The sequence below is a fragment of the Eurosta solidaginis genome, chromosome X (genome assembly GCF_040869045.1).
Source record: "Eurosta solidaginis isolate ZX-2024a chromosome X, ASM4086904v1, whole genome shotgun sequence".
NCBI classification, from domain to species: Eukaryota; Metazoa; Arthropoda; class Insecta; order Diptera; family Tephritidae; genus Eurosta; species Eurosta solidaginis.
The window spans coordinates 24,009,230-24,032,226 of NC_090324.1; the positions used below are offsets into that span (position 1 = coordinate 24,009,230).

The following is a 22,997-nucleotide window of genomic DNA, read 5'->3' on the forward strand; positions in this document are numbered from 1 at the left end:
ACCCGACTAGTCTTTTTACTTCAAATGTATTTATCTCTTCATATATTTTGGGGTTCTCTGTGTGACTTTCTTTAATTTTAAGATTATTTTTGGTATTTTTAGCTGCTGATCTAGTTGTGACTTTCAGTATTTTGCATGCTTCCACTGACGTTTTTTTTAAATTGTTATGTTAATGCGAGACAATGCGTCCGCGACGTGGTTTTCTTTTCCGGCAATGTACTCCACTTCGAAATCATATTCTTCTAAATCGAGTCTCACTCGTGTTAACTTAGATGAAGGACTCTTCATCAAGAAAAGGTATGTTAAAGGGCGATGGTCGGTTTTAATGAGGAATTTTCTGACATAGATATATGGTCTGAAGAAGGTTATGGCCCAATGGATTGCTGCTAGTTCTTTTTCTATTGTAGCTTTGTTTGTTTTACCTTTTGTGAAGGATATAGAAGCGTAAGCGATTGGTAACTATTTGTCATCGTGTTCTTGGCTAAGGACTGCTCCGAAAGCATACCCACTAGCGTCTGTTGTTATGCAGAATTCTTTATTGAAGTCGAGGTATTGCAAAAGTTTTGGGCTGATTAATGCTTCCCTTAAGTAGACAAAAGCTTTTTGACATTCTTCTGGCCAGTCGAAGCAAACATTCTTTTTGCAAAGCCTAGTTAATTTTCTTGAGTACTCTGCGAAATTAGGTACAAATCTTCTGTAATATGTAGCGGCAGCCTGTTGGTTAATGCAGGGTTAATCATATTCGAACATCTACTTAGGTATCTGTTTGCTTACGCCAACAGAGCTATGTATACATGTGTTAGTAACTGGTAGAAAGAAAACACATGTATAGAGATGTACGAATATGTATCTGTTAGTATATGTGGAGATAGTTCGTGTAAATTTGTAGATTCCGTATCCCGCCAATGTCAGATTGTGTGTGTTGGGGTCCTTCGTCTTTGAGTGAAAAAGGAAAACGGGAAACTTTCAGCTTGTGGGGATTGCTTACGAAATGAGCAAACGGCTTCTTTCAATATCCAAAGTGACTTGAACATAAACGAAAGTGTTTAGTAAAATTTATTTTAAAGTGCCAAAAGTTTTTTAGTTTGGTTTTTTAAGGAACCAATATCCCGTACCCTGTCCAGCAGCTTAATAGGTGAGTCCAGTGAAGCCCTTTTTTCTAAACCCATGTGCATGTGAATTAAATAGTGAAAATAAATCAAAAATAAAATTAAAAAAAAATTAATAAATTAATATAAAATAATCATATAAAATGAAACAATAAAATAAAACTGCGAAATAATAATAAAATACCAAATTTCTAATGATAATGTGCATATTAAGTAATATTTAAAATAATTTCCCTAAAATGAAAATAAAATACAGTTAAAATAAAATTTTAATAAAATTTAAATAAAATAACATAAAATTAAAAATAAAATAAAATAAAATAAGATAAAATAAAATTAAAATAAAATAAAATTAAATTAAAGTAAAATTAAAATGAAAATAAAATAAAAAAATAACAAAAAATTTTAATTAAATGAAGTAAAAATAAAGTGAAATTAAATACATAAAATAAAAATAATATTTGAATAAAATGATAAGTTAGTACACATGCATCCCTTAATTTTTTTTCCGAGTCCTTTATATTGTGGTCCCTAAGTTATTTTGTTTCCCCTCTGATTAGGAAGCCAGGCTGAAGTGCATATCAGCACAAAGACACAACCTGTTCGGCCGGTGTGCGTCTAATCCTGGAGAGGTGGGCGCACCGGGTCGATCTCAGCGGGAGTAAGTGGGTTGGAAATGAAAATAAGCAAATAGACGAGATTTCTCGTTATAATATATGTGATTTATTGGGTAAATGTAAAACTAGCAATAGTTAAAATATTACCTGAATAAACGCAGAAATACGGCAGAGATCGCTGGCGGCAGATGTTAACTGGTTGGCTGTTGAAATCAAAGAGGCCGGTTGTATAGCAAGCTACAACCGTTGACCCGCAAAATCCTCCGTTTTGGAGGGGAAAGGCACCCACACATCAACCCCGACATGCATATGCATGAGTGCTGACAAAAAAGCACACATACACGTGCATGTACATGCATGCACATGCATGAGGGTGATGGTGTGGGTGGTTATAAATTAATTCGAGTATCGAGTATCCATTTGCAGCGATGCATTGGGGGGGTCGCAATCAGATGCGGAAAAGTTAGGCATCCTGCCTAAACATGCCGGCCCCCCTTGCGATACGCAACATCGTTTTCCGCCAATGACCTCCGCTGAAACGAGAAAAATTATTATAAGACTTACACACTAAACTTAATCTAAATGAGGAGTTCGTCTGCGACGCAAAATGGCCGGGAATCCTTTCCGACTTGCCTAGCATGCCACCTAAGCTAGGATGATAAAAGTTAACGGTGATGAACAGATGTAAGTGAATATTTCTTGCCATTGAATTATACATAATTCTTAAATATAGAAATTCAGAATGTAATATGTGTATAGTCGATGGCCAGTAAGGCTGGACGAAGAGGCCGAGGTCTCCGTTCCAGATTGGCACCATTTTTTGTTATTCTGTGGTTTTTATCGTTCCGGATGGAGAGGCCGAGGTCTCCATTCCAGATTTGCGGTTTTTTTGTTGGTTGGACGAAGAGGCAGAGGTCTCCGTTCCAGACTCGATGGTTTTGAGGTTTTTCTGGGCTGGACGAAGAGGCCGAGGTCTCCGTTCCGGCGTATAACGTGTCGTGTCGCTCTCAGGGCGACTGTGGCATTTTTATGGATGTACCAGGGCCAGTGGCCGTGAGGTTGGTTGGGTGATGCGCGTTTTCGCTGCAGCGCATGCATTTCGTCAGTTGTGTATTATATTATTACCCTACAAAACACCTGGTCACAAAACCTACCCACGCCCATGCAAATGTGACTACGAATATAACCCATCACCGTAAGATGACTAGTCAAATGACATGGAGTGACGAGAGCGTTTTTTGCAAAGTATTTAGTTCTGTGATTTCGAGCAGCTTATGTGTTTCCACAAAAACCAGCAAGATTGCGGTGTGTGGGAGGTTGGAATTTAAAACGAACCGGAGAGGCTGCCGACGGTGTTGATTTAATTTTGTGCGACAGCTCATGACGAATAGCGAACATCGTAATTAAATTGGAACATGTACCAACTGCCGGTGCTTACATGCAGATTGGCGATGCGTTCTTCACGACGCGTTCTATCTGCACGTATCATTATTAGATTGCATGCAGCCCTGTCGTGTATTTATTGGTTAGTTGACAGCTAGTATGGTGAGTTTGTGGCGTGCGAATATATATATATACATATATGAATTTGCTTGCCCTTGAAACAAAAACTAGGTCACTGGGGTAGTAGCACACTAGGCCGGTAGAAAAGGTTGACTTTTCCCAATTTCGGGACTTTGTCGTGTCGGGATTCTTTACTTTCGGGACTCGGATGGTTTTTGCACCGAGCTCTTATAATGACCTTTTGTGATATTTGTTGTTGAAAAACAACAAGTCCTGCCCCCCAGCCAGAAAACAGTACCCAAAACCCGGAAAGGGTAAAAAAAAAAAAAACAAAAAAAATTTCCTTGTAAAAAAAATGTTAAATTTTTTGTGCAAGGAGAGGTTTGTCTTTGTTTTGGTTTCCCTTTTTTTTTGAATTCCTTTGTTGTGTATGACTGGTTGGTACTGCATGAGACGCCCACCTGGGTAAAAATAGAAAAAGCGTCAGTCCCGATTGTGATGTCTTGCGGTTTTCGGTACCCGGTTGCCTCTTTTGGTGCAACACTAATATGATGTGCCAAACCAAGTAGGCATACATACATACCTATGTACATACGTTTGTTACAAATATGCCAACGGGAAAAGACAAAACAAATGAACATTCATACACACCCGGGTATATAATGTAAATTCCACAGAATTGAAACAAATGGGACATAAACAGAATGATTTAAACCGTTTTATCATTCTTTTACTACGGCGCGTGGCCATCGTACATGTTTGAAGATTCTTAGGAACGAAAAAATGGTAGGTAAATTTTTGTACTTGGTACTTACATAAATATACTTTTATTTATTATTGTTAATCAATTTTTTTTCTTTATTTTCAGGAAAATAATTTGTTCTAAACGAAGTCCAGATAATTTTACAATCTATACGTATAAGAAAAAGAAATATTAACCACAAGTTATAAGTAACGGGGAGTTAATATCTCCAATGAATGAATGAACCACAGGCCCATTTTTCTCACAATGTGCTGCATCTGTTCTGGTTGCTGAAAACATTATATTCCAATGCCAAGAGTCCGAACAGAACTTTCAATATCAACGTTCACAGTTAAAACCTCTTGCAAAGGCAGACATTAAACATGCATTCTAATGTTCATGAAAAAAGTGACGAGCACATAAATGCCTCACAATTGCGATACCGAACTAAATCCAGCACCAGGACATCATACAGTAGGCTCGATCGATTCTAAAAAGAAGAAGGCGTTACGATATCACCACAAAGTGAGCCATCAGCGAAGCGTATGAAAGATGGAGACCCTGCGATTGTGGTAATCTTCAATTGTGAGGAGTGCAACTTCAGCACGAAGACAAGTAAACAGGACAGAGGCGCACAGTGAATGGAGTATATGACCCCAACATTTTCGCTTGCATTGTACCCAGCGTTTCTCTTGGAAGCCCACTCTTTATCGTCACATTGAACTCGTTCACAAAATAATGCCCAAAGATAAGCGTTCTTTATGCAATGAGTCTGAATAGGCGTATGTGTGCGAAATACATCTACTGGAGCATATCCAACAACGATATTGGCCACGTAACTTCAAATGTCCTGATCCACTATGTGAGCAATCGGTTACACGAACTTTTACATTAAGGCGTCACTTCATCACTACACATACAGAGCAAACTACTACAAGTTACCATTGCATCAATTGTAATGAATACTTTAAAGTTTATGATGAATGGAAATACCATAATGAAACAGTTCACAAAAGGACACTGTATATTTTCCCCCATTGTGGTTATCCCTTTTTTTTCGTTTTAAAGATAGGCTGGACGAGCATCTAATGAAAGATGTCGGCAAACGCAGTGTTGTTCCGTGTTCTTATTGCCAGAGACGTTTCATAACAAAAATGGACTTAGCAAATGAGAAATCTGCATAGCAATGGCTAGGTACGTTGTTGTGGGAGGAATTTTCGCTATTTAAGGAACCACTAAATGATTTGTAATAACAATAGATATATATAATATATATTAAGCAGTTGAGTCCTTAATAGCGCATAAGCGTTTCAATAACAACTTAATCGTTCTGGGTGCTACAATTTTTGTTTGTTTCGGGGCGCTTTCATAATTAACAATGTGGTTGGTGCTATGCTCTTAAAGCTTTTGGAGTGAAAGTATGAAACGGATACACCCCTTTTTTAAAAACGTAAGTGTCAGTGTTATCGAAATGTATGAACATAAGCCCATGGTGGAATTAATAAGAACACAATCAAACACCAAATCAGTTGAAGTGCTGGAACGAGATTAAAAACATCAAAGTCGACGAATAAAGGAAAAATAATAAAAACTGCTCAAAATCCACACTCGACCATTCAAGGCGACGAACCAAAAACGTGCACATGGAAATAACTAGAAATAAAGTCGGTTTATCAGATTTAAATCAGAAAGGCTCTAAAAATATATTTAAATGTGTCACGTAGTGTTTTGCATATGCGTTAATTATGGAAGCCTATACTACACTCAACAAAATACGTCTGAAAAGCTGTGATTTGTGAGGGGATGAAGAAAATTAATTAAACTGGCTACGGACGGTGATTCCAGTACGCGATGATGTGTATCTTACACCAAAATAAATTTGTTCGCTTTTGAACAAACGCCCTAAGGTAAATAAAAAATTTTTAATTCTGGGTAGATACATAACTTAATATCATAGCCCCGATAGCGAAACAATAACTGGGATCGCCGAGTCCGGATATGCACCTGTATGGCGGCGCACCGACGTTTTGCCTATATCCAGGTAAGCAATACCAGAAGAATGGGCCATATTTTAACAATGGAAGTTGTACTCGCACTTGACACCATACATAATATGGGTTTTGCGCATCGTGATGTGAAACCAGAGAAGGTGCTACTCGATCGTCGTGTCTATTTAAAACTGACCGGAATTGGTACATGTAGGCGTATGGAACCGAATGGTTGGGTGATGTCGAGCAGCGCTGTTGGCACACCCGATTATATTAGTCTGGAGATACTGCAATCGCAGGGCGTGGACAATGATTAAGGACGTGAATGTAATTGGTGGTAAGAATCAATTAAATAAATAATTAATATGCATAAACAATCTTTGGTTTTTCCAATATTTTTAACCGACTAAAACTTTTCGGTTCACAAAGTTACTTGTTATTTTTTCGTGGTTTCTGCCAATTTACCAGCTTATGGGTCCTTTTGCAAGATTTTGAAAGCATGCATTTTTGTTGTTGTGAATAGTTGCAGTGCCTTGATAGGCATCAAGTGCGCCGTTAGGATAATAGCCTTGTGGTATATTTGGATTTGGTGGTACCGATTCTTGCGCAATCATACGCTGAGCCCCTTCCTGCGGCTTGTAGCCACAAGTAAGGATGGCGGAAAAAAAAGGACCTCTATAACTGAATACAGAAGCGGATATTAGCAATTACTGTCTGATATATCAATTTTATTTACAAATATCGCCTACTCTCTGTTGAATGCAATCGACGATGTGTCAAGCTTTACCACAATTCCGAAATTTTCCACCTATCCATACAAGCTGGTTACTCTTTCTGACTGAATAATGAGTTGTCATACAATTGAACAAAAGAGATAATCAAATATGAATACTTAGGTGATCAAAAAATTGAATATAGTTTTTCAATCATACTTTGGAATCATATTCGAATTAAATGTGGTTACTTTGGGGGATCAACAATTTTTAATAATTTTTCATTCAGCTTTCTGAATCTTTTCTGATTATATCTGTTGAGTGAATAATGAATATTATACTTGTTAGAATTTAACTGTCCATTGAAGATCTTATTTTTTTTTTTATGAGGTATGAAGAATAAATACATGATAATCCAATCCGACAATCATTCATACATCTCTACCAAAAACGATTAAAATATGTTCATGACCATGATCTGAAAATGCCTGTGAATCACTCCCAAACAATTAAAGCTCACTCTGACAATGATATCAATTGTGAATAAAGCGTTTCGTAAAGTGAATCCTAAATGATTATTTAAGAATAATCACATTTAAGGTACATTTTTCTCCCGACGATACATTACTTTTTTAATCGAAAAATACTTTTAGATTTGGACGTAGTTCTTATGGGATGATGAGGTGATGATATTGCTAATTTTATTGCTGATTTTGTGGCAGAGAATGAGTGGGTGAGTTTGATTCAATACTAGAGGTTTGTGCTTTGAGGAACAATCTGTGAAATCGTAGTAGATTAGTAGTGATATTTGGTAGTATATTAGTAGTGATAATAAATTTGTAAATGCCAAAGGTTTTTGGGGAAATAAGTCATTTTCTACTAAATATGTCGTGAATTGATAAGTCATGTGGGTTTGGTCATTCTGTCAGAAATTGTTTGAAGAATGCGGTATGTTAGAATTTTATTCAAAAACGCACCATCTCAACTGTGGTTGCCAAAACTCCCTATATGAACATAAGGTCAATGCATTTTCTCATAAGGGGGAGTTAAATAAAAACATTCCGAGACGAATCCAACTCTAACATAGGGCTGTTTGGTGACATATCCTGAATAGGGAAATTTCTGACAAATACCCCGAGATAGCATGATTTTGAACAGGCAGCCGGCATGGGGTGATACGCCACTCAGCAGCCGCAACGAACTGACAAAAACAAAAACAAAAGACATTGGCTTATTGTCTTAGAACTTTGTATTCCTACCTTGACTTTGACAGAAGTCAAGCTTTTGTGCGGTCCTGCTACACAGGGAGTATTCACCCTTTTATTCCGAAATTTCGGAAAGTGCTTTTCCGTTAAGTATGCATTTGAGCGCTCCGGATAAACCGTTTATTTAGAATATTCGGAATACGTTCTTTGATACTACCTCACGAGGTCCGAATATGCATAATATTCCAACTACAAACCGATTCTCCAAATTCTCAAATGGAGACGAATTTTCCGAACATACGGAATTAATAGAACAGAAGATCGACTTTTAATACGCGCCCAAAAATATTTCTTAAATTTATTCAAAAAACAATGTTTCGACGCTGCATGCAGTCGGATAGCATTTATGCATGCATGAATTTCCTTGCACCCAAAATTAATGCGCTATTAAGCTGAATGGTTAGAATTAAAAAAAAAAAATTATTTTAAAGTTTTGGGGGTTTTCATTCGAAGTTTGAAATAGTCAGTTGCTTTTCTTAAATATTCGGACTGGCTTAATTCGGATTTTCGTTTGTTGATTCCTCGTATGAACACTGGTACTTGGAGTCTTCCCTAAATGATGTGTCACAATTCCGAACCGTAAGTGTTCTGTGATCCGCGCTCCGGGTAAGGGGATGAATTTTGGTAAATTCTGTTGGCCTCGCGCCTTTGGCCGAGTGCGTAGGTGTTCTGTGGTCCTTGGTCGGGCTGATGGAGGGAATTCGGGTTGGAAGTTTGAAAATATGAAAGGCCGAAGGCCCTTAGATTCTGTGGCAGATCGGTTCGCCCTTCTGCGGTAGGCTTTTATGATGTCCTCGTTATGGGATAACGAGTTAATGGGAGTGGTTTCTTGTGTCCTCGCTCGGGGTGAGCGGGTGAATTTGGGCTAATTTTTGAAATTGAATTGAATTTGGAATTTGTTTTGGGGTCCTCGCTCCGGGGTGAGCGAGTGAACTTGGAGTTTAATTTTTGAAAATTCAAAAATAAGTGTTTTTTGCAAGGGGCCCCCGGTTAATATTATTATGAAGCCTCAGTTTTCCTTTTTGCTTTGCGAGCTTTTGGTAAGCTCCCATGCGTCCTCGTGTCTCTAGCTCCCTTTCCCCATTGCCCACAAGTAGCTAGGTGTAGGATTCCCCCTCCGGCAGACTCGGTACGAGACCGGGGGTGCGAAAAAAGAAAAATAAGATGTAGGATCGCCCTCCGGTAGACTCGCACCCTCACGAGACCGGGGTGGTTGATTATCATTAGGGCCGCGGGAGTGACGCAAGCTTAGGGATAGCGGGGCATCACGGCGCGTGGTTGAACGCGTCTTTATGTCCCGCGCTCCCTTCCCCATTGCCATCGCGTAGTACGCCTTAGGTTTCCCCTCCGGTAGACTCGCACCCTCACGAGACCGGGGGGTTGATGATAATATATGGCTCGGGAGAAACACAAGCTTAGGGATAGAGAGACACGAAGACGTGGGTTCCTTAATATGCTTTCGATGCTAATGCTATCACTAACCGTGGGCCTCTAATTGTAGGTAGTCGGGGGAAATAGTGTTTTGGGTTTGATTTTTTTGAAGGGAGGGGTATGGAGGAACGGAGGGATTGTTAGGGGGAGCACTTAGCCTTCTCGCAATCCGTCTCTTCCGTTGGAAGAAGGATCAGTTTGACCAAAGGTCGTCTTAATTGACCCTTCTCGGTTTTGAGGTCGACTACGCGTACTCGGTCATCTTCGCCGGGGTGTACGTTGACAACTCGACCTAATCTCCATTCGTTGGGAGATAAGTGGTCCTCTTTGAGGACAGCGAGATCTCCCACTTTTATATTTTGTTTGGGATGCTTCCACTTCACTCTTTTTTGAAGTTCGGATAGATATTCGGTTTTCCATCGCTTGCAGAAAGTGTGATGGAGGGCTTTGAGTTTCTGCCACCGATTGATCATCGAGGCAGGGCTCTCACTAGCATCCGGCTCTGGCGGAGCCAGTAGATGGCTGCCAGTGAGGAAATGACCTGGAGTTAGCGGCTCAAGGTCCGTTGGGTCATTGGATGCCGGGCTGAGCGGCCGCGAGTTCAGGCATGCCTCGATGCGGCACAAGAGTGTATGGAATTCCTCGAATGTAAATTTGTGTGGTGAGGCTATCTTTTTGAAGTGGCTTTTGAAGCTTTTCACTCCAGCCTCCCACAGCCCTCCCATGTGGGGAGCGCCCGCAGGGATGAAATGCCAAGTGAGTGACTGGTGGCTGTACTTCGAGACAGCATTGTCTCGGGCTTGTGAAATGAAAGTTTTGAATTCCGATCGTAGGGATCGTGACGCTCCGACAAAGTTTGTACCGTTGTCGGAGTAGACGTTTTTGGGACATCCGCGTCTAGATATAAAACGGGCAAAAGCCGCAAGAAATGATGGGGTGCTGAGGTCAGTAGTGGCCTCCAGATGAATCGCTCGTGTGGAAAAACACACGAAAAGGCAGACATAGCCTTTGGATAGTCGACACCCTCTGCCGCGGTAACTTTTAATGTCGAAGGGTCCGGCGAAGTCGACTCCAGTATTCGTAAATGCACGGCTGAATGTCGTGCGTTCACGAGGGAGAATACCCATCAGTTGGGTCTGAGCACGCTTTCGGTGTATCGTGCAAACTTTGCAATTATGAATGGTTGCCCTAATCATGGTTTTGATGTTAGGTATCCAGTATTGGGTGCGTATCAGACGCAACATGAGTTGATTTTCCCCATGCAGACTTTGTTGATGAAACATTAGGACTGTAAGACGGGATAACCTGCAGTTGTATGGGAGGAGGATTGGGTGGCGTTCATTAAAAGCTAAGTCCTTTGACGCCCCGAGTCGCCCTCCTACCCGAATGATGCCATGTTGGTCTAGATAGGGATTAAGTGAGAGTATTGCACTTTTCCCTGCAATTGGTTTTCCGGCCTTTAGATCACTATATTCGGAACTATAGTGTTGTTTCTGATAGATTTTAATTAAGAGTTGGGTTACTGATTTGATCTCATCAGGAGAGATTAAAGGTGACTCGACCTGAAATGATTTTTTTGTTTTGGGGTGAGTTCTTCGGTAGAACCTCATTACGTATGAGAGCACCCGTAAAGCCCTAGGTAGGTCTGAAAAGCGTTGAAGAACATCGATAGTATTTACTGTTGTTGTTGCGCAGGTCTTCGCCCTCTTTTCCTCTACGGAGGTGATGTAGTCACTTTCTTGTGCTGGCCATTGGGAAGTGTCTTCTTGCAGCCAAGAAGGTCCCTGCCACCACAACGAATTGTTGACCAATTCAGACGCAGGTAATCCTCTGCTGCCTAAATCTGCTGGGTTGGACTCTGAGTTCACGTGCAGCCAGTCCCTATGTCCGACCATGTCGATGATCTTGGTGATCCGATGTGCGACGAAGGTTGACCAGGAACAGGGCGGTTTCCTTATCCATGCGAGGACGATCGTTGAATGCGTCCACAGGTGCACTTTTACTGGTCCCAACTTGAGATTCCTGAGAATTGATTCGGTGATTTCCGCTAACAGCACGGCTCCGCAAAGCTCCAATCGTGGAAGAGAAAGAGTTTTCACTGGGGCTACTCGGGTTTTGGCTAGAAGTAGGTTTGTGCAGACATTATCATCCGTTTTGACACGCATGTAAATGACTGCTGCATAAGCCTTCTCGGATGCGTCACAAAATCCATGGATCTCGATGTCGGTTCCTGGAGAAAAGTTGACCCGTCTAGGTATCCGGATTTTATCGATTTCATGGTATTGGTCGGTGAAGGTTTTCCATCGTTTCAGCGTACTGGTAGATACTGGTTCGTCCCAAGCGGCGCCTTCCAACCAAATACTCTGCATGAGTATTTTTGCCACAATGACCATTGGTGCCAGCCATCCTAAGGGATCGAAAAGTTTGGCGATTGCTGATAGTATCGCTCTCTTCGTAATGTTTTCCGGGTTGTCCAGCGTCCCTGCTTGAAAATAAAATAAATCGGATAGGGCATTCCATCGAATGCCTAACGCTTTCACTGAACTGGTATCTTCGAATGCCAGGAAGTTTTCATTGAGTAGGTCTGCTTTGGGGATGTCCCTTAGAATGTCCTCTGAATTGGATGTCCATTTGCGAAGTGGAAAGCCCGCTGAGTGTAGGACTTGACGAATTTCATCTCTGGCTTTAATAGTCGAGGTGATCGTATGTCCACCCGCTAACACATCATCTACATACATGTATTCTCGCAGTATGCTAGCCGCTGTAGGGTGCGAGTTTGAGACGTCGTCTGCTAGTTGTAGGAGCGTTCTTATCGCGAGATATGGAGCGCAATTCACTCCGAAGGTAACCGTCTTTAATTCGTAAAGACTAATAGGGTCATTCGGGGAAGTGCGATGCACAATACGTTGAAATTTGGTGTGATTTTCGTTCACCCAAATTTGTCGATACATCTTTTCGATGTCGCTATTGAATACGAAGCGGTATAGTCTCCATCGTAAGATAAGTATGGGTAGATCGGCTTGTAGAACTGGGCCTGGGAGGAGAATATCGTTTAAGCTATTGCCGTTGGCCGTAGGGCTCGAGGCGTTAAATACTACGCGTACCTTGGTGGTTGTACTTTCTGCTTTTACAACGGCGTGGTGGGGCAGGAAATAATTATCCGAATCGTCGGATGGAATATTCTTTTCAATTTTTCTCATATGTCCGAGCGTTTCATATTCTGACAACACTCGAACATATTCTTTTCCTAAATCTGGGTTTTTTATTAGCCGCCCCTCATTCCGGAAGAATTGAGAGCATGCACGCTTCAGGGATGGTCCTAAGTTAATATTGTTAGGGTAATCCTGCCGGAATGGTAGTGACACGGTGTACCTTCCATTCTCACTTCGCTGCGTTGTTTCTTTAAATATTTGTTCACAGTACCTTTCATCCTCATTTAATATTTTATTTTTGGGTACATTTTCTACCTCCCAGAAAGCTTTGAGTTGGTTGTCTAACGCAACCTCGTTGTAGAAAGACATAATGCTCTTCGTTGGATTCGGTGATTCGATACGACCGGTTAGTATCCAACCGAACACTGTCTCTTGGGCTAAGAGTGTGTTTAACACATTCTTCTTTATACCGCTCATTATAATTTGGGGATATATGTCTCCGCCAAGTATGAGGTCTACGTCTTCGTTGACGTAGAACCTCTTGTCTGCCAAAACTAAGTCTGGGAATGCCTGCATAGTCATTGCGTTGATATGGCAGGATGGAAGATTCCCAGTGAGTTTCGTTAGAACTAGTACGGGTGTAGTCAGGCTGAAGTAGGGATCCACTGGTGAACGTAGTTCGATGTTGGATGCTTCTTTCACCAGAGCTGACACCGCATTTGTGATGCCTGAAACATGGGCATGCATTTTCCTCGCTGGCAAATTGATTCTGCGTTTCAGTCTTTCAGTTATAAAGGAACATTCAGACCCAGAATCAATTAATGCCCGCGCGGAGAAGTCGGTACCATTATGGTGAATGTGTACGCGAGCAGTTCCTAATAGCACGCCTGTGCTGGAATTGGCATGGCAGGATTTGACATTCTGATTTGCAGAGGAAGGTGGTTGTCCCGATTCCTGTCTTTTCCTTGCCTGTGCCGAAGTTGATGGGGCATTACCCGCATCTTTGAAGGGATTTCGTCCCGCCGGTTGCTGAAGTGTGTCCGCATGCAGGAGCGTGTGGTGACGAGAGTGGCATTTGGAACAGTTGTATGAACTGGTGCACCTCGTCACTGTGTGTCCTGGGGATAAACAATTCAGGCAGCCATTTGTGGATTTGACGAATTTAATCCTTTCTAGCGGGTTTAAATCGCAAAAGCGTGAACAGTTGCGTAATCTGTGCTCCGTAGATTTGCACATTTTACACATTGATTTTGTTGTTTGCTTGGTTACTTTGGTTTGAAAAGCACCAAGTCTTTTTGTAGGGTTTTCCGTCGACTGGCGCGACGTGTTTGATTTTTGCACTTTAGAAGTGGCATTCCCTGTAAAACCAGACACGGTTTCAAGTGTCTGGAAATGATTTGACAAGAATTTGTCCATATCCTCCCACTTGGATATGTCCGTCTTGTGGTCAATGCTCTGCTCCCAGAGAGCCAACGTATTTTCAGGTAATTTCGTCGAACATAAATAGGTAATAATCGCATCCCAATTTGAAACATCGATCTGATGTGTTTTTAAAGATGCCAAGCAATTATTTATGTCGCGCTGTAAGGTTTTGATAGAGCTGCCGCACTCGCTATCTATCTTTTTTAGATTAAACAAAATTTGTAGTTGTGAGTTTACGAGAATCCGCTTATTCTCGTATCTCTCACATAGGTTTTTCCAGGCTGTTTCGAAGCCTTCATTTGTCAAGGGACATTTCTTGACGATGTCCTTTGCCTCACCTTGAGTTTTCTGATTGAGGTGGAACAACTTTTCTGCCGGGCTTAGGCGACTGTTGTTTTTGTATATGGCCGTGAACAGGTCACGAAACGTTGGCCAAGATAGGTAGTCGCCCTTGAACACCTCAGTATCACAAGCTGGCAGGCGGATACTATGTTCGCGCGCACGTTCTCCCTCAGGTTTGACTGCCCTATCTTTTTCCTCCTTCAATTTGGCTTGAAGTTCAGCCATGTTCGACATGCATCTTAGGAATACGGCATATGCCGCTTTATGCTTGATCTTGACCGCTGCAATTTTCTTTGCGTCGAGCGTGTCAGAGCCAAGCAACTCCTCTAGGGCGTTCTCTGCTTTGTCCCATTTAGCTTGCAACTCTTTTTGCTGTATTGCAAGAGTGTGTATAGTGTGCAGAGCCGCATTGATATCATTAAAATCGGCCTCGAATTCGATTATTCGATCGGCCAATCTAATGTAGGAGTCCATGTTCATGGTTGAAAAGTGGAGAGCGAATTAACCAAGGGATATAAACTTAAAAAAACCTGAGCGAAACACCCAACCAACAACTATTAAAATTACGCAGAATTGATTATTACTTTTAATTTGTTTATTTTTGTCTGACTTTGCAGATTATTGTTCCGTAAAACAGGGAGCAGGGGGAAGCAACACCAATGTGTTTTGTGTAAATAAAGGGGGCCACTCGCCACTTCCAAGTTAAATTGTATTGTATACTAAGTGCGCGCGTTGATATAAACTCGACGAAAAGTGTGAAACCGTGAAATAGATCTTATGCAACAAAGAACAAAAAACTGTGTAACAAGATTGATTAAGGAAATTAGTGAAAATAATAGTGACGCAAAAGAAATAAAATTTTTCCGCAGTCAAATGGCGTGAAATTTTTGTGAAAGTGAGGTTATGTGCACCTCTTCCCTGTGCTGTGTCTGGAGAGCCTTACCGCTGGTGGGGGGACAGACCAGATAGTCACAAGGAATCTTAACCGACGTTAATGCAACGCGTTTGCACTTATTTTCTTTTTTGGCACTAAACAGTTTTTTCACACTTTTCGCGGTTAACTACAATCACGTATGGCACTTTAAATGATTTTTCGCACTTTTTATTTATTGTTTTTAACCAACCAAAAAAAATGTGGCAAGAAATATTGCACTTACTCTGGCTTTTTATGGCGATTTGTATAGTGGTGCTTATGTGGCAAGTAGTTTGTGTGATGCAGTGGCTTCCGCTGGCTGTCGCTTGCTCAGTGTTTTGACGTTGGTATTAAATAATAGACTTTTTTGTTGGTGGGCAAAATACTTTTCCTGATGAATTTTTCGTGCTAATTATGTTGTGGACTGTATTGTTAAGGTGCTGTTTCCAATTCCTGGTGAGATAGGACCAAATGTTCGGCCGGTGTGCGTCTAATCCTGGAGAGGTGGGCGCACCGGGTCGATCTCAGCGGGAGTAAGTGGGTTGGAAATGAAAATAAGCAAATAGACGAGATTTCTCGTTATAATATATGTGATTTATTGGGTAAATGTAAAACTAGCAATAGTTAAAATATTACCTGAATAAACGCAGAAATACGGCAGAGATCGCTGGCGGCAGATGTTAACTGGTTGGCTGTTGAAATCAAAGAGGCCGGTTGTATAGCAAGCTACAACCGTTGACCAGCAAAATCCTCCGTTTTGGAGGGGAAAGGCACCCACACATCAACCCCGACATGCATATGCATGAGTGCTGACAAAAAAGCACACATACACGTGCATGTACATGCATGCACATGCATGAGGGTGATGGTGTGGGTGGTTATAAATTAATTCGAGTATCGAGTATCCATTTGCAGCGTTGCATTGGGGGGGTCGCAATCAGATGCGGAAAAGTTAGGCATCCTGCCTAAACACAACCTAACAGACTAATATTAAGTGAGAGGAAGAAGAAGAAATATCAGTACGGTGCCGGAAATCACGAAGAGGCAGGTAGAGCCTCCATTCGCGCCTGTCCCGGCACCAAGGAGGATTTTGGATGATACATTTATTGCAGCAGAGGAGAATATCGAAGAGGGGAGGAGGAGCAAGTCTCGAGCTACTGCCGAGCAGAGATCAAAAATTACTTATCTATTTTCTTGTGGGAATTTTTTTTTTTGTTTGAATTGCGTTTTTTTTTTTATTAGTCTGTTCTATTGAATACTATTGAGTTAGCCGTAGAGTAATTTAGTTTAATAATTTTTGTTTGGTTTCATTTTTAATTTTTAATTTTTTAATCTTTTTTTGCACCCTAATATTAATATCTCACTTTCAATTTCGTAAAATTCTTGTTAAATTTTAAGTACATATGTGAATATATGTGTATATAGACACATATATGTATGTCACCAAGCCCCAATTCGGCTATTTTTCCTTTTTGTAGGTAATGGCGTTTTTATTTTTATACTCAGTTGAGCAGAGCTCTCAGAATATATTAACTTTGATTGCATAACGGTTGGTTGTACAGCTATAAAGGAATCGAGATAGATATAGACTTCCATATATCAAAATCATCAGTATCGAAAAAAAATTCGATTGAGCCGTCCGTCCGTCCGTCTGTCCGTTAACACGATAACTTGAGTAAATTTTGAGGTATCTTGATGAAATTTGGTATGTAGGTTCCTGGGCACTCATCTCAGTTCGCTATTTAAAATGAACGATATCGGACAATAACCACGCCCACTTTTTCGATATCGAAAATTTCGAAAAATCGAAAAAGTGCTATAATTCATTACCAAATACGCATTAAGCGATGAAACTTGGTAGGTGAGTTGAGCTTATGACGTAGAATAGAAAACTAGTAACATTTTTGATAATGGGCGTGGCACCGCCCACTTTTAAATGAAGGTAATTTAAAAGTTTTGCAAGCTGTAATTTGGCAGTCGTTGAAGATATCATGATGAAATTTGGCAGGAACGTTACTCTTATCACTTTATGTCTGCTTAATAAAAATTGGCAAAATCGAAGAACGACCACGCCCACTTTAAAAAAAAATTTTTTTAAATTCAAATTTTAAAAGAAAAGGTAATATCTTTACAGCATATAAGTAAATTATGCTAACATTCAACTCCAGTAATGATATGGTGCAACAAAATACAAAAATAAAAGAAAATTTCAAAATGGGCGTGGCTGCGCCCATTTTCATTTAATTTGTCTAGGATGCTTTTAATGCCATAAGTCGAACAAAAATTAACCAATCCTTGTGAAATTTGGTATAGGCTTAACTCCGAGGACGATAACTGTTTTCTGTGAAAAAGGGCGAAATCGGTTGAAGCCACGCCCAGTTTTTATACACAGTCGATCGTCTGTCCTTCCTCTCGGCCGTTAACACGATAACTTGAGCAAAAATCGATATATATTTACTAAACTCAGTTCACGTACTTATCTGAACTCACTTTGTATTGGTGGAAAAAAATTGCCGAAAGCCGACTATGACCGCGCCCACTTTTTCGATATCGAAAATTACGAAAAATTAAAAAAATGCCATAATTATATACAAAATACAAAAAAAGGAATGAAACATGGTAATTTTATTGATCTATTGACGCAAAATATAACTTTAGAAAAAAACTTGATAAAATGGGTGTGACACCTACCATATTAAGTAGAAGAAAATGGAAAAGTTTTGCATGGCGAAATCAAAAGCCCTTGGAATCTTGGAAGGAATACTGTACGTGGTATTACATATATAAATAAATTAGCGGTACCCGACAGATGATGTTCTGGATCACCCTGGTCCACATTTTGGTAGATATCTCGAAAACGCCTTCACATATACAACCAAGGGCCACTCCCTTTTATAACCCTCATTAATACCTTTAATTTGATACCCATATCGTACAAACACATTATAGATTCACCCCTGGCCCACGTTTATGCCGATATCTCGAAAAGGCATCCACATATAGAACTAAGGCCCACTCCTTTTTAAAATACTCATTAACACCTTTCATTTGATACCCATATCGTACAAACAAATTCTAGAGTCACCCCTGGTCCACCTTCATGTCGATATCTCGAAAAGGCGTCCACCTATAGAACTAAGGCTCACGCCTTTTTAAAACACTTATTAACACCTTTCATTTGATACCCATATCGTACAAAAACATTCTAAGAGTCACCCCTGGCCCACCTTTATGGCGATATCTCGAAAAGGCCTATAGAACCTATAGAACTAACGCCCACTCCCTTTTAAAATACTCATTAACACCTTTCATTTGATACCCATATCGTATAAACAAATTCTAGAGTCACCCCTGGTCCACCTGTATGTCGATATCTCGAAAAGGCGTCCACCTATAGAACTAAGGCCCACACCCTTTTTAAATACTCATTAACACCTTTCATTTGATACCCATATCGTACAAACAAATTCTAGAGTCACTCCTGGTCCACCTTTATGGCGATATCTCGAAAAGGCGTCCACCTATAGAACTAAGGCCCACACCTTTTTAAAATACTCATTAACGCCTTTCATTTGATACCCATATCGTACACAAAAATTCTAGAGTCACCCCTGGCCCACCTTTATGGCGATATCTCGAAAGGGCATCCACCTATAGATCTAAGGCCCACTCCCTTTTAAAATACTCATTAACACCTTTCATTTGATACCCATATCGTACAAACAAATTCTAAAGTCACCCTGGTCTACCTTTATGGAGATATCTCGAAAAGGCGGACGCCCACGCCCTTTTAAAATACTCATTAACACCTTTCATTTGATACCCATATCGTACAAACAAATTCTAGAGTAACCCCTGGTCCACCTTTATGGCGATATCTCGAAAAGGCGTCAACCTATAGAACTAAGGCCCACACCATTTTAAAATAGTCATTAGCACCTTTCATTTGATACCCATATTGTACAAACGCATTCTAGAGTCACCCCTGGTCCACGTTTATGGCTATATCCAGAAAGGGCCTCCACCCATAGAACAAAGGCCCACTCCCTTTTAAAACACTTATTACACTTTTCGTTTGACACCCATATTGAAGAAACGCATTCTAGAGTCAACCCAGGTCCACTTTAAAACGATATTCCGAAATGCGTCCACCTATAGAACTTAGGCCCACCCCCTTTTAAAATACTCATTAACACCTTTCAATTGATACCCATATCGTACAAACAAATTCTAAAGTCACCCTGGTCTACCTTTATGGAGATATCTCGAAAAGGCGTCCACCTATAGAACTAAGGCTCACGCTCTTTTAAAATACTCATTAACACCTTTCATTTGATACCCATATCGTACAAACAAATTCTAGAGTCACCCCTGGTCCACGTTTATGGCGATATCCCGAAAAGGCGTCCACCCATAGAACAAAGGCCCACTCCCTTTTAAAACACTTATTACACTTTTCGTTTGACACCCATAGTGTAGAAACGCATTCTAGAGTCAACCCAGGTCCACTTTAAAACGATAGTCCGAAATGCGTCCACCTATAGAACTTAGGCCCACTCCCTTTCAAAATACTCATTAACACCTTTCAATTGATACCCATATCGTACAAACAAATTCTAAAGTCACCCTGGTCCACCTTTATGGCGATATCTCGAAAAGGCGTCAACCTATAGAACTAAGGCCCACACCCTTTGAAAATACTCATTAGCACCTTTCATTTGATACCCATATTGTACAAACGCATTCTAGAGTCACCCCTGGTCCACGTTTATGGCGATATCCCGAAAAGGCGTCCACCCATAGAACAAAGGCCCACTCCCTTTTAAAACACTTATTAAACTTTTCGTTTGACACCCATATTGTAGAAACGCATTCTAGAGTCAACCCCGGTCCACTTTAAAACGATAGTCCGAAATGCGTCCACCTATAGAACTTAGGCCCACTCCCTTTTAAAATACTCATTAACACCTTTCAATTGATACCCATATAGTACAAACAAATTCTATAGTCACCCCTGGCCCATCTTTATGGCGATATCTCGAAAAGGCGTACATCTTTAGAACTTAGGCCCACGCTCTTTTAAAATACTCATTAATACCTTTTATTTGATACCCATATCGTACAAAATAAATTCTAGAGTCACCCCTGGTCCACCTTTATGGCGATATCTCGAAAAGACGTCCACCTATAGAACTTAGGCCCACTCCTTTTTAAAATTATCATTAACACATTTCATTTGATACCCATATCGTACAAACAAATTCTCGAGTCAGGCCTGGTCCACCTTTATGGCGATATCCCTAAATGGCGTCCATCTATAGATCTATGGCCCACTTCCTCTTAAAATACTCTTTAATACCTTCCATTTGATACACATGTCATACAAACACATTCCAGGGTTACCCTAGGTTCCTTTTACAACATGGTGATTTCCCTTACTTTGTCTCCACAGCTCTTAACTGAGTATGTAATGTTCGGTTACACCCGAACTTAGCCTTCCTTACTTGTTTTGTTTTTATTTTGACCAAAACCTTCTCTTTTAATTTCCTACCTTTGCTTTGCCTATCTTCTCAGTAAATTTTTTCCTTCTATCACATAATTCTTTTTCGCATATTCGCTTTTGACCATTTTTTTTTTCCTTTCTTTCTTGGTTTTTTTCTTTTGTACTTAAATTTGGTCAGGTCAATCGAGTTTTTTTATCTTCACAAAGTTCACGCTAGCCACCTCTTTTGCAATATCAATCTTGATTTTTATCCATAGCTTTTTTTTATTTTTTTCTATTTGATTACCTTTTTATTTAGTTATTAACATTTTTTTTCCGTCACAAGAAAAGGGAGGAAATATTTTACTTCGATTCGGACCGCGACCGCATGTCCGAATAAAGTCAAAACGAAAATATCTCCTCTCCCACGATCGTTGGTAGGTTGGAAAAATTTCCACATTGAATCCGCTCATAGGTATATGTCAGTTTATGTATGCACTTTTAACTTTTCAGCCAAGCCCTCTCTTTTCGACGCAGGCGCCTTCGTTGCTGGATAGATCGGTGAGTGCTACTTATTAAGTTATGATAATGTTTTCTTACACTATGTATATACATAAACATATATATATACCATACAATTGAGCTTATGCATAACAGTGCTTACTTACTTACTTAATTGGCGCTTAACCGTCTAAACGGTTATTGCCGTCCAACAAGGCGCGCCAGTCGCTCCTTCGCTCCGCCAACCGGCGCCAATTGGTTACACCAAGGGAGTTTAAATCGTTTTCCACCTGGTCCTTCCAACGGAGTGGGGGCCGCCCTCTACCTCTGCTTCCATAGGTGGGTTCCGATAGAAACACTTTCTTGGCCGGAGCATCATCTTTCATTCGCATAACATGGCCTAGCCAGCGCAGCCGCTGCGTTTTAATTCGCTGGACTATGTTGATGTCTGCGTATAGCTCGTACAGCTCATCATTAAATCTTCTTCGGTACTCGCCATCGCCAACGCGTAGAGGTCCATAAATCTTTCGAAGAACTTTTCTCTCGAACACTCCCAAAGCCGCTTCATCTGCTGTTGTCATGCATAACAGTGGCGGTACGATAAATCCGACTTTTGATTTTGGTGCTTTGACAATTTTTTTTTCTGGTCCTCGCGAACCGTGACTTTAAAAGTTCCCTTTTTTCTTATTAATCATTTACCCTTGGATTTTTATTATCTTACCCTCTTTATTTTGATCGTTTTGGCTTTTTTTTCATATTTTCATCCTGAAGTTTTTTTTTCATTTATAAAAGTATAAAGCGGTATATAAGTACATACATATAGTAATCTATAAACGCATATATATATATATATAAATTGGTCTAGTCTAATTATTTTCCTTTTTATTATATATAAATTGGCCTAGTCTAATTATTTTCCTTTTTACCAATTATTTGAATTAGTTGGATTAAATTTGTTGAAATTATATTAAGTATTAGAAATAAATTTCATTGATAAAATAGTTATTTTTTTTTTTTGTGGATTGTTAATACCTTTTTTTAATATATTTTTCTATTGGATTTCCACCTTTCTCTTTTTTTACTTTAGTGCCAATTAATTTCGTTTTGTTAAATAAACCTTATTGATCTACAAGTTGAATTTACCAGTTATTTTTTTTTACACCTTATTTTATGGGTTGAAGTCATTTCAAAAATGTCAAGTTAATTAGGCATCAATTTGGTGTGGGTGTTGCACGGGTGTATTAGAGGAGACGTAGATGTGAGGTTACCGTGACAGAATAGACGGATTAGGAACATGGGACATTGACGGACGGACACATGTCAGGCTAAGGGGGCGTTGCTAAAGTTTCGGAGTCAGTGCAACGCCCAAGGCTGCGTCAAGGTTTTACGCAGAAGGGGAGGGATAACTCCACCTGACACGGACAGACCTTTTCTTCCAGCTTTCCTTTTCTTTTCGTAGATTTCAGGCATGAACCTTTTTGTTTGTTTGTATAACTGTAGGTAAGGCGAGTGAGCAAAAACTCACCCCGCCCGACGAGCTAGCAGGGGCTTACCAGCATGCCAAATGCCACCTCCGTCTTACCCCAACAGTCAGTTTTACAACAATGGCGCCCAACGAATAGCCCCGTTTTTTTATTTTTATTTTTCCCAAATGTCTGTCGATTTGCAATTTTATTTACTTACTTTTTTTTTACTTACTAATTTTAACATCAATAGCCCATTTCTCAGCTTCCTTATTTTTTTTTTTTTGGTTCGTTCAATTTTTAAAAATTAGTTTTGATTTCTCTGTCACTTTCTTTAACAATCTTCTTTCTTCG

General features: G+C 40.2%; 1 protein-coding gene and 1 pseudogene across 6 annotated transcripts in view; both read left to right on the forward strand.

The window, feature by feature from the left end:
• The window catches only part of unc-13, a 4,182,017-nt gene that overhangs the window by 3,977,632 nt on the left and 181,388 nt on the right, over positions 1-22,997 (forward strand). The gene's annotated exons all lie outside the window — the stretch shown is intronic.
• LOC137234368 (zinc finger protein 574-like) lies at positions 4,517-5,325 on the forward strand (annotated as a pseudogene).